Source organism: Hypanus sabinus, chromosome 5 (assembly GCF_030144855.1).
Source record: "Hypanus sabinus isolate sHypSab1 chromosome 5, sHypSab1.hap1, whole genome shotgun sequence".
In the NCBI taxonomy this organism is placed as follows: Eukaryota; Metazoa; Chordata; class Chondrichthyes; order Myliobatiformes; family Dasyatidae; genus Hypanus; species Hypanus sabinus.
The window spans coordinates 36,114,045-36,128,135 of NC_082710.1; the positions used below are offsets into that span (position 1 = coordinate 36,114,045).

The window sequence follows — 14,091 nt, forward strand, 5'->3', positions numbered from 1 at the left end:
CAAGGCATTGAATCTGTCACAATGTCTTTGGCTTTGTACTAAGACAAAGGTAGGCTGATTTAAAATGCTGTGGTGGAAGATTTTCTGCAAAGGAAGTTGGTAGTGAACAGGTTTGCCAGAATTGACCTGCCAAGTACCTTTCTGGGTTGTCAAGTACTTTTGGGGGAAATGCAGACTTGGTGCTTCTCAGTACCATGATTGAAAGCATCGTAAGTGGATTTGAGATGAACTATCAGTAGTTAAATTGTTTATAAATGCAACAAGTACAGATGAAGCCCTTGTGATTTATTTACAGAATTTAAAGCATTATCATTGTTATAAATGTGTTCTGAATTAGTCTTTTTCAATTTCAAAGATTTTTCTTCTTTCCATTCTTATATATTTTTTTTTGCAATTAACTATTTGCTCCTAACCAGTCTAGTATTGTGACAGTGATTTCTAAGTTACTGCATAGGGATGGAGCTATTGAGGTACAGACTATTTCTATACTACTAAATAGACTTTTTTGATTCTGGCTTGTTCCATAAAACATTATTCCTCTTGCATCAGGACAATATCATAAGAGATTTTTTTTATGCTGTCAGTATTTGTAATCTAACTCCTGTGTGAGTAAGCTTCATTATAAATTGTATATATTTGTATCTTAGATCTGTGTTTTTTCCTTTACCAGTCCTGTAAAACTTAACACGATCGTCCGCCTACTTGCACAAGGCCATTTTTATTACCTGTCATTAAGGGCATGCTTTCAGCTCTTGGATCTTTAGCTCTGGGCTTCTTGCCCAAAACAATTTGGCCTCTCAACTCTTCTTTGAAGATGTTCTTTAAACTCTATCCCCCTTTTTCAAGCTTTGGATTATCTCCTTGTGTGGCTTGGTTCAGTCAAATTTTTGTGAAGTGTCTTGGTGCATTTTATGCTGTTAAAAAGATACTCCTTAGCTTTTGTGGTGTATTTATGACACACATGTTATCTGGCACTGCATTTTGCCAGTATCAATATTTAAACAGGTGAGTGAAAAGTAAAAAGGCAACACAGGTCATTTGCCCACATGAGCCGGCTTTGCCATTTGTTAACATCACGGACGATCCAATGTCAAGCACCTCTGTCAGGATGCAGTTTGTTGACCATAGTTCAGTGTTTAACACTATCATTCCCACAGTCCTGATAGATAAGCTACAGTGCCTGGGCCTGTCCTTCTGCAATTGGATCCTTGACTTCCTAACCGGAAGACCACAATCTGTGTGGATTGGTAATAATATCTCCTCCTCACTAAAGATCAACACTGGTGCACCTCAGGGGTGTGTGCTTGAACCAGGATTTTACTCCCTCTATACCCATGAATGTGTGGATAGGTATAAACTCAAGTGCCATCCATACATTTGCTGATGATATATCCATTGTTGGTAGAATCTCAGATGGAGAAGAGAGGGCGTACAGGAGCAAGGTATACCAGCTCGTTGAGTGGTGTCATAGCAACAAGCTTGCACTCGATGTCAGTAGGATGAAAGAGCTGATTGTGGAATTCAGGAAGGGTAAGACAAGGGAACATGAACCAATCATCAAAGGGATTAGGAGTGGAGAGAATGAGCAATTTCAGGTTCCTGGATATCAAGATCTGAGGATCTAATATGGTCCCAACATATTGATGTAGTTATAAAGAAGGCAAGACAGCAGCAATATTTCATTAGGAGTTTGAAGAAATTTGGTTTGACACCTAAAGCGTCCATGGAGAGCATTCTGACAGGCTGCATCACTGTCTGGTATGGGGGGGAGGGGGTGGGGGATAGTGCACAGGACCAAAAGAAGCTGCAGAGGGTTGTAAATCTAGTCAGCTCCATCTTAGGTACTAGCCAACAAAGTACCCAAGATGTCTCAGAAAAGCAGCGTACATTATTAAGGACCCTCATTACCCAGGACATGCCATCTTATTGTTACCATTGAGAAGGAGGTACAGAAGCCTGAAGGCATACACTCAGAGATTCAGGAACAGCTTTTGCCCTTCTACCATCAGATTCTTAAATGTTCATTGAACCCATGAACAGTACTTCATTTTTTAAAAATATATTACTTCTGTTTTGCCCTATTTTTAATTTATCTAATTAATATACATGTATACTTACTGTAATCGATCTACTTACTTTTTCTATATTATTGTGTATTGCATTGAACTGCTGTTACTAAGTTAACAAATTCCCCAACATATGTCAGTGATAATAAACCTGATTCTGTTTCTGATCTGAGTCCGATCCAATCACCACTCTACACTCTCTCCCCATTCTCCTCGACTTCCATGTGATTTAAATGTTTTAATCTCCACCTTCAACATATTAAGTGACTCTGTCTCCATAACTCTGTTAGAAATTTCCAAACATTTGTAGTTCAAGGGAGTAAATTCTTCCTTTTATTCTGTCTGAAATGGGAGGCCCCTAATCTGAGAAAAATGTTTCTGTATTTAGATAAGTCCTGCAAGGGGAATAACGCCACAGCCTATGCAGTTATTTCCCTCAGAATTCCACACAATTGACCTTTCTGCATATATCTGTCCCTTTATCTCGGGTATCAACTTGGGAGATTCCCTACATTGCCTCGAGTGCAAGTGCATCCTTAAAATCCACAAACCAAAACTGTATCTAATGCTCTGGGTTGCAGTCTATAAAGGTGCATCGAATCTTCACGATTGTTAAATGCAACAACCTTTGCATTATATTCTCCTATCTGCCGCTTTGTTGAACCTTTTTGCTATCTTTTTTATGTCTAATGTTTAAGGACTCTTTGATCCCTTTATACTGCAAATTTTGTATTCCTGCTTATTTAAATTATATGTTGCTTCATTCTTCCAAATTCAGTACCCTTGTGCTTACCCCACATTTATTTCCTCTGCCAACTACTTGCCTGCTTCCTACATTCCTTTGCAGGCTCTTTATATCTTTGTTACTTGCAAAACCTACTGTGTTTGCATCATTAACATCACTGGACCCTGAGCCACTTCAACCAAATTATGTGAATAGTTGAGGTCTCATCATTGATTCCACACTGGAACACACCCTTTTATTACAACAGATTTTTGTTAATTTGCCTTTCCACTGTATGTTTTCACAAATAAAATGGCGGAGATGCTTTATGTTTAAGAAAAACCGTAGCAACTCATTAATTGAACATCAAAACCTGAACACAAAGTAGGCACTAAAAAATCCTTTACGTAGTTCCATCACCATCAAACGAGCCTCTTAAAGTGAAACCCCAACTCAGTGTCAGTAGTTATGAATTATGTACACTTCCACCAATTACATTGCTTTACACCACTGTCCCTGTCAATATATTATTCCCAAACACATGTTCTTTTGTAATGATTTTATATGTGGTATCTTATTGTCATCTAGAAATTCAAATGTAAGATGTTTTGTGGTTTTCCTTTATCCATATGTTACATCTTCAACAATGTCTAACAAATTTGTCAAACTGTATTTCTCTTTCATAAATGCAAGTTAACTCTGCTTTATTGTCTTATGGTTTTCTTAAATTGCCTGCTAATATCTCTTCAGCAATGGATTCCAACATCTGGCAGATGTTGAGCTAACTGGCCAATAGCTTCCTATTTTTAGTCCCAATCCTCTTTAATAATGGTGCCGCATTTGCAGTTTCCAACCCTGTTGAACCTACAGGAATCGGGATTTTCTCTGATTACTAGTAGTACGTTCACTACCACAAGTAGGTAACTTGTGTTCAGTTCCAGGTGCAACAGTTCACCACCAGATCACCAGTCACCTGCTCTCCAACCTTCCTTGTCTCCTGTGGCACCTGTTGTTCCGGGTGGTCCTTGGTGTGCATTCTCCTGGGATCCCAGCTGTTACAACTCGAATGTGGCTAACTCAGACAGCTGGCTGGGCTTTTGGAGCCAGGAAGAGGAAGGTCCTATCTTCTGGGCTCATTGCCTGCTAAAGCTTTGATATGGGGATAGGATATCTACAGGCATATTTGACATTCACAAAGTTTCAGTGATGTGAGGCATATGTTCTGTTAATGTTTAAAATAATACCTCCTTTACACATTTTAAAGAGCTAAAAATTAAATCCAGTATGACATTCCTTCAGCCCTACACTGGCAGGTCAGTCTTAATCAAATCTTTGCATTGGGACTTTACCCAATAAACTTTGAACATGGAAGCAAGTATGCAAATGAGCCTGACTGCATGTAAAATAGTACAATTAGTGCTTTTTGTTAGTAAATATTCAGTACAGATCATTAGTACAGTTTGTTATGAATGTTGAAAACATTCTGTAGTTTGAACCTGAACTCTGAGTAAAACTCCAGAATTGTCATTTTGGCTTTCAGTCAGCTGTGAACCTCTTGAGCAAATGCTTCAGCCTGTTTGTTTCCAAAATAATATGGAGCATGTCCAGGAACTCAGGAGGCTGTTTTCAGAAGTCTATTTTAAGTTAATTGGAAGAAATCATTTTGTGCAATAATACATTATGAAATGCAGGTTAAGTTCTGGTAGTTTGCTCTTTTTAATCTATTTTGATACCTATTTTGTATTCATAATATAATAGCAATTGGTCTGTTTTTGACAATGAGACATACAACTCTATAAGTGTAAATAGCAGGAGATAATCTTTGCACCTTAGCTCTTGCAAAGCCTGTTGAGGGCTGATGAAATCAACCTGCATTGCCAGGAGAATTTGGAGAGTGCAGGCAGTGAGCTGGATCTGGTTTGATACCGTCATTATGCTGGAAGAACTTTTTATAGTCAGATAATTATAGGAATTATGGCAATTTCAGACTAAACTTGAATCATGGAATTGCTCAATAACAGTGGCAATGAAGTGCTCAAAAAAAAAAGTCGTGTCCGGCCTCAATAACTATTGTCCAATTGCAGTTAAACCACAGTGATGAAATGCTTCGGGAGGTTGGTCATGAAACGTATTGCTCCTGTCCCAGGAAAGACTTGGATCTTCAATTTACTGACCAGCAGTAGATGCCATTTCATTGTCTCCTCACTGAACTCTGGAACATTGGACAATGAAGATATATTTTATCGGTCTGCTCTTCATTGACTACAGTTCTGCATTCAACAACATCATCACGACAAAGCTCATTACTAAGCTCCATGACCTAGGGTTCTGTATCTCCTTGTGCAACTGGATCATTGGTTTCCTCAACACAAACCTCAGTATGAATTGGCAATGAATCAACACACTTACCGTAGGCACAGGGGACCCACAGGGCTGAATGGTTCGACTAAGCTCTAATCCCTTTTATATTTATGATAGTATAGCTGAGTATGGATCTTAAGCAATATTAAAGTTAGCTGATGATGCAGCTGTTGGCAGAGTCAGAGGTGGTGATAAATCAGTATATAAGAGAGGCTGAAGATCTGGTTGAGCAACCACAGCAACAACCTCTCACTCCATGTCAGCAAAGCCAAAGAGCTGGTTAACAACAATGGGATGAAGAAACTAGAGGTCTATGAGCCAGTCCTCATTGGGGATAGGAGGCGGAGAGGGTCAGTAGCTTTAAATTCTTTTGTGTTACCATATCAAAGGATTTGTCAGTCCTGGGGCCAGAACATAAGCGCCATCAAAAAGAAGGCACAGTAATGCCTCTACTTTCTTAGAAGTTTGCGCAGATTCGGCATGATATGATACTAGACACAAGAATACTACAGCACAGTACAGGCTGTTCAGCCCTTGATGTTGTGCCGACCCATATATGCCTTAAAAAAAAGTATCAAACCCATACTACCCCATAACCCTCTATTTTTCTTTCATCCATGTGCCTGTCCAAGAGGCTCTTAAATACCCCTAATGTTTTAATGTTTTAGTCTCCACCAACATCCCTGGCAAGTCATTCCCAGGCACACACAGCCCTCTGGGGGGGGGGGGGAGAGAGAAACGACAACTTACCCCTGATGTCTCTCCTAAACTTCCCTCCCTTAACTTTGTACATATGCCCTCTGGTGTTTGCTATTTGTGCCCTGGGTAACAGGTACTGACTATCCACCCTATCTATGCCTCTCATAATCTTGTAGACCTCTATCAAGTTCCTTCTCATCCTTCTACACTGCAAAGAGAAAAGTCCCAGCTGTGGTAACCTTGCCTCATAAGACTTGCTTTCCAGTCCAGGCAACATCCTGGTAAATTTCCTCTGCACCCTCTCCATAGCTTCTACGTCCTTCCTATAATGAGGTGACCAGAACTAACATAACATTCTAAGTGTGGTCTCACCAGAGATTTGTAGAGTTGCAACATGACCTCTCTATTCTTGAACTCAATCCCCCTATTAATGAAGCCTAGCATCCCATAGGCCTTCTTAACTACCCTATCAACCTTGAGCAGTGACCTTGAGCAATGTATGGATTTGAAACCCAAGGTCCCTCTGTTCAACCACACTCTTAAGTAACTGACCATTAATCCTGTACTCAGACTTTTGGTTTGTCCTTCCAAAATGCATCACTTCATACTTAGCTGGATTGAACTCCATCTGCCACTTTTCTGCCCAACTCTGCATCTTGTCTATATCCTCTTGTAACCTTCGACAACCTACAACTCCATCCACAACTCCTCCAATCTTTGTGTCATCCGCAAACTTACTCACCCATCCTTCAGCCTCTTCATCCAGGTCATTTATAAAAGTCACGAAGAGCAGGGGACCCAGGACAGATCCTTGAGTCACTGACCTCCAGGCAGAATACTTTCCTTCCATTACTACCCACTGCTTTCTTCCTGTAATAAAATCCAAACAGCCAAGGTTCCACTGATCCCATGCCCTATGACTTTCTGGATGAGTCTCATGAGGGACCTTGTCAAATGCCTTGCTAAAATCCATGTAGACCACATCTACCACCCTCATCAATTTCTTCTGTTACCTTTTCAAAAAACTCAATTAGGCTCATGAGGCACGACCTTCCCTTCACAAAGCCATGTTGTCTATCCACGAGTGGACTGTACTTCTCCAAATGCTCGTAGATCCTATCCTTAAGAATCCTTTCCAATAGTTTGCAGACCACCGACGTAAGACTCACCGGTCTATAGTTCCCAGGATTCTCCCTACTACCTTTTTTTAAACATGGGAACTACATTTTCCATTCTCCAATCCTCTGGCACCTCCCCTGCAGCCAAAGAGGATTCAAAGATCATAGCTACTGCTCCAGCGAGCTCTTCTTTCACTTCCCACAGTAACCTGGGGTATATCACATCCGGCCCTGGGGACTTACCAATCTTGATGTTTTTAAGAAGATCCAACATTACTTCTTCCTTAATCTCTACATTGTCCAGCACACAGGCCTGTTCTATTTCGACCTCACCCGATCAAGGTCCTTTTCCCTTGTGAATACTGAAGCAAAGTATTCCTTTAGGACCTCCCCAACCTCCTCTGCCTCCAGGCAAATGTTGCCTTCGTTATCCTTTAGCAGCTCCACCTTCATTCTTGGCATCCTTCTGTTCTTCACATACACATAGAACGCCTTGGGGTTCTCCTTAATCCTACATGCCAAGGCCTTCTCATGCCCCCTTCGAGCTCTCCTAAGTCCTTTCTTAAGCTACCTAGCTGCCCTATATTTCTCATGAGCCCCTCCTTCCTGCTTCTTATATCTAACATATACTTCCTCCTTCCTCTTGATGAGTCACCTCTCGTGTTTCGTTAGCCACGGTTCCTTTTTCCTACTGTTTTTTCCCTTGTCTTAGTGGGACAAACCTATCCTGAACCCAGCACAAGTGCTCCATAAACTTCCTCCACATTACTTCTGCGCTTTCACCTTTGAACTTCGGTTTCCAATTTACTCTCGCTAGCTCCTGCCTCATCCCTTCATAGTTAGCCCTTTCCCAGTTAAGCACTTTCTCATTTTGTCTGTTTTTATCTTTTTTTCCATAGCTATGCTGAAGCTAGTTGTGGTCACTCTCACCAAAATGATCCCCACCAAGAGGTCTGTCACCTGGCCAGGTTCATTACCCAGAACTAGATCCAGTATGGCCTCTCCTCTCGTCAGCCGGTCCACATACTGTGTCAGGAATCTTTCTTGAACACACCTGACAAATTCAGCCCCATCTATCTCCCTTGCACTCAGGAGGTCCCAGTCAAAATGAGGGAAGTTGAAATTGTCCAAATCTAAAACTATGAGAGACTTCAATGGATGCACTGTAAAGAGTACCTTAATTGGTCGCATCATGGCCTGCTATGGAAACACCAATGCCCAGGAACAGACACTGCTCAGCCCATCACAGTCAAAGCCATTCCCACCACTGAATACACTTACATGGAGTGTTGTCAAAAGAAAGCAGCATCCGTCGTCAAGTACCCTACCATCCAGACGAAGCCCACTTCTCTCTGCCACAGAGCAGGAGATACTAAAGCCTTAGGTTCCACACCACCATGTTTAGGAACAGTTATTACCCGACTACCACCAGGGTCCTACTTTCAATTACCACCACTGTGAACTGATTCTATAACCTACTTTCAATGACTCTTTACAATTTGTGTTCTCAATATTATATTTTAATTGCATAATTGCACATTGGTTATTTGTTGGTCTTTGTCTCTATAATCTTTCATATTTTGTATTTCTTTCTGTGAATGTCCACTGTAAAACTATTCTCAAGATAGTATATGATTATGTGTACTTTGTTAATAAATTTTCTTTGAAATTTGCAAGCAAATGCAGATGTCCAGTGACCTGAACTGGTGAAAGAACAAATACGAAAGTATACCATGAAGATTTAGTGATAAATGAATTACTGGATTAAGCAGAAGTTTGGTGAGGATTTTGATCTGATACTGACTGCGCCTCTTCATGTTGAACTTTAGTATCTGACTGTGCATTGAGAAACTGAGTTCCTCTCAAGGGCTGTGTTTGACCGAGTTAGGAATGACTCTGACTGTTGTGAAATGGCATTTTACAATGCAGCTGGTCCTATCTAATCACAGATGGAAACACTAAACCCATCCACCTAGCCTGCTGTTTGGTGTTTTCAAAAGGATTTGTTGCAATCATAATTTACCACATTCTCCATTCAGCCAAAGCAGCTGGAAGCTGCACTTCCCTACAAAACCACTTAGGTGCACGTGACATCATGTACTACACTCAAAACAACCAAATATGTTTTAGCTCAAGTTCAAGTTTATTCTCAACTGTCGGTACAAGTATACAACCAAATGAAACAAAATCCTCTGGATCACAGTGCATCCACAAAACATATGTCTCTTGCTGTCCATGAAACAAAATAGTACTATAAATCAGCTGGTAGAATATAACTCAAACACGTGAAGTGCACAGCACTAGTAAACAGTACAGCAAATTCCATTGTTTAAGAAAGCCTCTAAAAATAAGCCAGGAAATTATAGGCCAGTGAGCCTGACATCACTAGTGGGAAAGTTTTTAGTAGGTATTTCTGTATTCTAAGGGACCATGTATATATTTATTTTTTGATAGATAAGGACTGGTTAGGGATAGTCAACATGGCTTTTCTGAAATTGTCAGTCACCTGACTGTACATATATACAACTAAACAGTCTTCCTCCAGGCCAGTGCACCCATACAACATATCACACACATCACACAAACCAAAATATTATACTATAAATAAGTTAATAAGATATAAATGCAGTAAAGCACAGCACAGAAACAGTTTGCTGTCCTAGTGGTGAAATCTCAGTGGTGGCAGGCTTTTCATTAGTCTCACAGCCTGAGGCAAGAAGCTGTCACCCAGTGTGGCAGTCCTTGTCCTGATGCTCCTGTACCACCTTCCTGATGGCAGAGGGCCAAGGAGATTGTGGGAGGAGTGGTAGGGATCGACAATATTATTGAAGGTGCTTTGCATATAACACTCCTGGGAAATGTCGCAAATAGGGGGATTCCAGTGATCCTCTAAATGGTTTTCACCATCCTGTGTAAGGTCTCGCTGTCTGATGCCTTGTAGCTTCCCTACCACATGATGATGCTATCGCTGGTGCTCCGATAGAAAGTTACTAGCCTTGTATGCCTCATTTCCTCAGTGTATGCACAGCAGTTCCTTGATTAACGAGGAGGTGTTGTGCGTCCAGGTGAGATAGTCTGTTATTTGCGCACAGACCTCTTCACTCACTTCGTGGCAGACCCATTGATGTGCGATGGAGAGTGGTCGACCTACACCTTCCTGGTCCACAATCATCCTTTTTATTTGTTCTCACCCGTATTAAGACTTGGATGGTTGTTCTCTCACCATTCGACAAGCCTCTCTGCCATCTCGGTTGCTGATGCGACCAATCACTTGCTGATATGGTTTCAGCTGGATCTGGCAGTGTAGTAGTGAGTTAGCAGTGTGAACAGCAGCAGGCCGAACACACAACCCTGGGGCGCCAGTACTCAACATGGTGGAGCTTGAGATATTGCTGCCAAAGGGGTCATTCCATCCAGAAGTCCAAGACCCAGTTACAGAGAGGGAGTCTCAACTAGGACAGTTTACCCACCAGCCTTTGAGGGATAAGTGTTAAACACTGAACTGAAGTTGATGAACAGAAACCTTGACATATGAAGCAACTTGGAGTGGAAGGCTGAGGCTATGGCATCATCAGTGGTCAGTGAACTGGAAAGGGTATATTGTAGCTGGAAGGTGGGATTTTATACGATCCATTACCAGCCACTCAAAGCATTTCATGACTATTGAGATCAGTTCCACTGGGTGGTAATAGTTTAGGCCAGTTACTGTTGCTCTCTTGGGCACTGGAATGATAGTTACTGCCTTGTAGCCTACTAAGACAGTGTTGCATGGGGATAATAAGACGTCCATCAAGACTTGTGTCAGCTGGGCTGTACAATCCCTCCCCAACTGACTAGGTATGTTATCTGGCTCTGCAGCTTGGTATGAATTTACACTGGCTCCTCCCCTTGATTGGCAGACAGGGTGTCTGCTCCTCAGCGGAAGAGGCAGATTCCTCAATGCCCCCTCATTCACTGCGTCAAATCATGCATAGAAGGCATTCAGCCTATCAGGAAGGAAGTCATCATTGTTGTTGACACATCGCGTGGACTTGTAATCTGTTGTCATTTGTATACTTTGCCACATGCACTGCATGTCCCTGGTGTCAAAAAGGTGTTTGTGAATTTTCGAGCTTTGCCTTCCTGATGGCACAGAAGAAAAGGGCTTTTGATGACCTCAGTAATTTTGTCCCCTGATCTGAAGGCAGTGTCCTGATCCCTAAGCAGCACTTGGACAGCACTTAAGCCAGCCATGGTTTAATCACAGTAATGTCCTTATTGCATTTTGCTATGTCGCCAGTCACTGATACTGCATATTGATCAATATTGTGATGAGGTTGTAGCATTTCTGTCTGCCCAAATGGAAATTAGGCCTTATAGCCGGATGGCCAAGTGTGGAGTGGTGTCCTGGAGTTGTATTTGTTTTTCAGGACTGGTGTGCAGCAGGTCCCCATCTCCTGCTGTTTCTGGCACAGAAGCAGGGAAACCCGTTTTACTTTCTAGGAAGTAGAATCATCACGAATGTAGGCCTGAAAGGATCCGCTTTAAGAATCACTCAAATACTGGTGTGCTCACCGCACGTCTGTGTTCTTGCATGCCGCTTCCGATGTCTGCTTCCCTGAGTAGCTGCAGTAGGTCACAGTGCAGTGTGAGGGTCACCTGTTTTAGCTGGATGCTTAATGATTGTGTCCTTCCCTGAAAGGTTAGTTTCAACACTTGCATTCCTATTTTCCTTTCTTGAAAATAGGAATTGTAAATCAGAACACATCAGCGTTTAAGGTAGTTAGTTTTGTTTTCCTCCCCACTGAACATATTTTCTGAACTATGTTGAAACTTGTGCTTTGGAATGCATTAGTAATTGTGGCTTTTCGTCTGTTGTCATATTACAGAATTTCATGTATGCACAGAGTGTCAAGTTATGACTAATGATATTAGCCTATCCTGGCTGCATCCAATACTTTGTTTAACCCCTGCCTTTCTTATTTTCAATAAAAGATCCACATTTCCTTCATAATAAATAGTGATTCATTGGACAGTGCACATTTTGTTCATTGCATTAAAAGTACATGATTACAAAAATTAGGCCTCATTTTTTGGCTTTCATTCTCTAAGTTTTCAATATCTTAGTCTCCTTTTGAATTATTTAAATTAATTTATATTGTGATTTATTTTTTAAAATCTTTAATTACATCTCAGTTACTATTGTGCCAGATTTGGATTGCAGATGCCAGGATTGGCAACACCTGAACTGATTGTTGTACACAGCCAATAGATTCAGACTCACATTCAAGGACATTCGTGGTCTCAATTTTATTTACTGTTACATGTTTCCTTTTGTGTTTCCATAATTTGTCAGTCTTTGTGTGTAGTTTGTCATTGATTCTGCAGTACTCCTTTGTCCTACTGTGGGTGCCTGCAAGAAAATTAATCTCAGTTATTTGGTGACATATACGTTCTTGGGTAATAAATTCATTTTGAACTTGGGAGTAAGAAATGGTGGAGAAATTCAGTGGACCACGCAGCATCTGTGAAGGAAAATGGACAGTTTCATCAGCAGTGTTTTTTTTTTGCTAAAGGGGATCATTCTTCAGACAACTTAGCTCAGCTAACTAAACTGAAATGTAGTCTGTTTTCATCTTTCTTTTTTGCTAAATCAATTTACTTGTCAATTCAGCAGTTAATTACAATTCAAGGTGTGCTTCAGGGTTTCCTCTTCTCTTCAGGTAGCTCATCACTTCTAATGGATGAAAAGTACAGTAAATGTATGGGAAAACACCAAAGTTTGCCTGATACTGAACTCTTTGTGATCCATCGGTTTCAAATTTGGAGACATAAGTTTTTCTTGTTGCCTCTTGCCCATTTTGATTATTTTCAGCTCCTGATAATTCTATTTTAATAATCTTTGGGCATCTTTTTACCATTTAGGAAATTCTCCATTCTGTTCCTTTTGAGCCCTGAATAAATGAGTTGGACTTTGCCTGGTTAGAAATCCATTTCTGCAATTTTAGGCCAAGTGCTATATTTAACTCATTATATTACAACAGGCCACTTAGCCAATTAAGACCACAATAACTCTCAAGTTCACCCACTACATTAGTTCCATTTCCCCTTATTTCTCTGTAACCTGCAACTCATTCTCTCTCCCTCATATTCTTTCTTTTTATTAATTTTAAACAAACATAAGAGAAACATAGATACAGAGAGTTTGAGAATACATAATTAATATTTTAAAGTATAAATGCAAATAGATGATAATCCATATATAATAACCTCCCAAACTCATAGTGATTATGAAAAAAGGGAGTAAATAAGAAAAAAAATCCTCCAATAAAAACCTAACCAACATGGGCCATTGCATTATGTCAAATATACGCAGCAGCGTCAATAACTCCGCACCTCCATCCAAATAATTAAGGATAATAAAAGTAAGGTTTAGGAAAAGTCCGTTTAGCTCATATGAAAATGTTGAATAAATAATCTCCAAGTTTCTTCAAATTTAATTGAAGGGTCAAAAACAACACTTCTAATTTTTTCTAAACTCAAATAAGAAATAGTTTGAGAAAACCACTGAAATATGGTTGGAGGATTAATTTCTTTCCAATTCAATAGGATAGATCTTCTATCCATTAACATAATAAGTGCAATCATCTGCTGGGCTGAGGGGGATAAACAACTATTATCCACCATTGGTAAACCGAAAATTGCAGTAATAGGATGCGGTTGCAATTTAATATTCAGAAGTTTTGAAATAGTACCGAAAATATCTTTCCAATAATTTTGCAAGCAAGGGCAAGACCAAAGCATGTGGGTCAATGAAGCAACTTCAGAATGACATCTGTCACAGGTTGGATTAACATAAGAATAAAATCGAGCAAGTTTATCCTTGGACATGTGAGCCCTATGTACAATCTTAAATTGTATTAGGGCATGTTTAGCACAAATAGTAGAAGAATTGACTAATTGTAAACTTTTCTCCCACTGCTCAGTGGATATAAGACAATGAAGTTTTTTTTTCCCATTCCTTCCTAATTTTTCCTGATACTTCTGGCTGTATTTTCATGATCGTATTATAAATGATGGATACTAAACCCTTCTGGTAAGGATTCAGAGCTAAAAATTTTTCCATAATGTCCACTGGACATAA

At 40.3% G+C, this 14,091-nt stretch overlaps 1 protein-coding gene across 3 annotated transcripts in view; it reads left to right on the forward strand.

Moving 5' to 3' along the window:
* The window catches only part of pcsk5b (proprotein convertase subtilisin/kexin type 5b), a 319,262-nt gene that overhangs the window by 136,267 nt on the left and 168,904 nt on the right, over positions 1-14,091 (forward strand). The gene's annotated exons all lie outside the window — the stretch shown is intronic.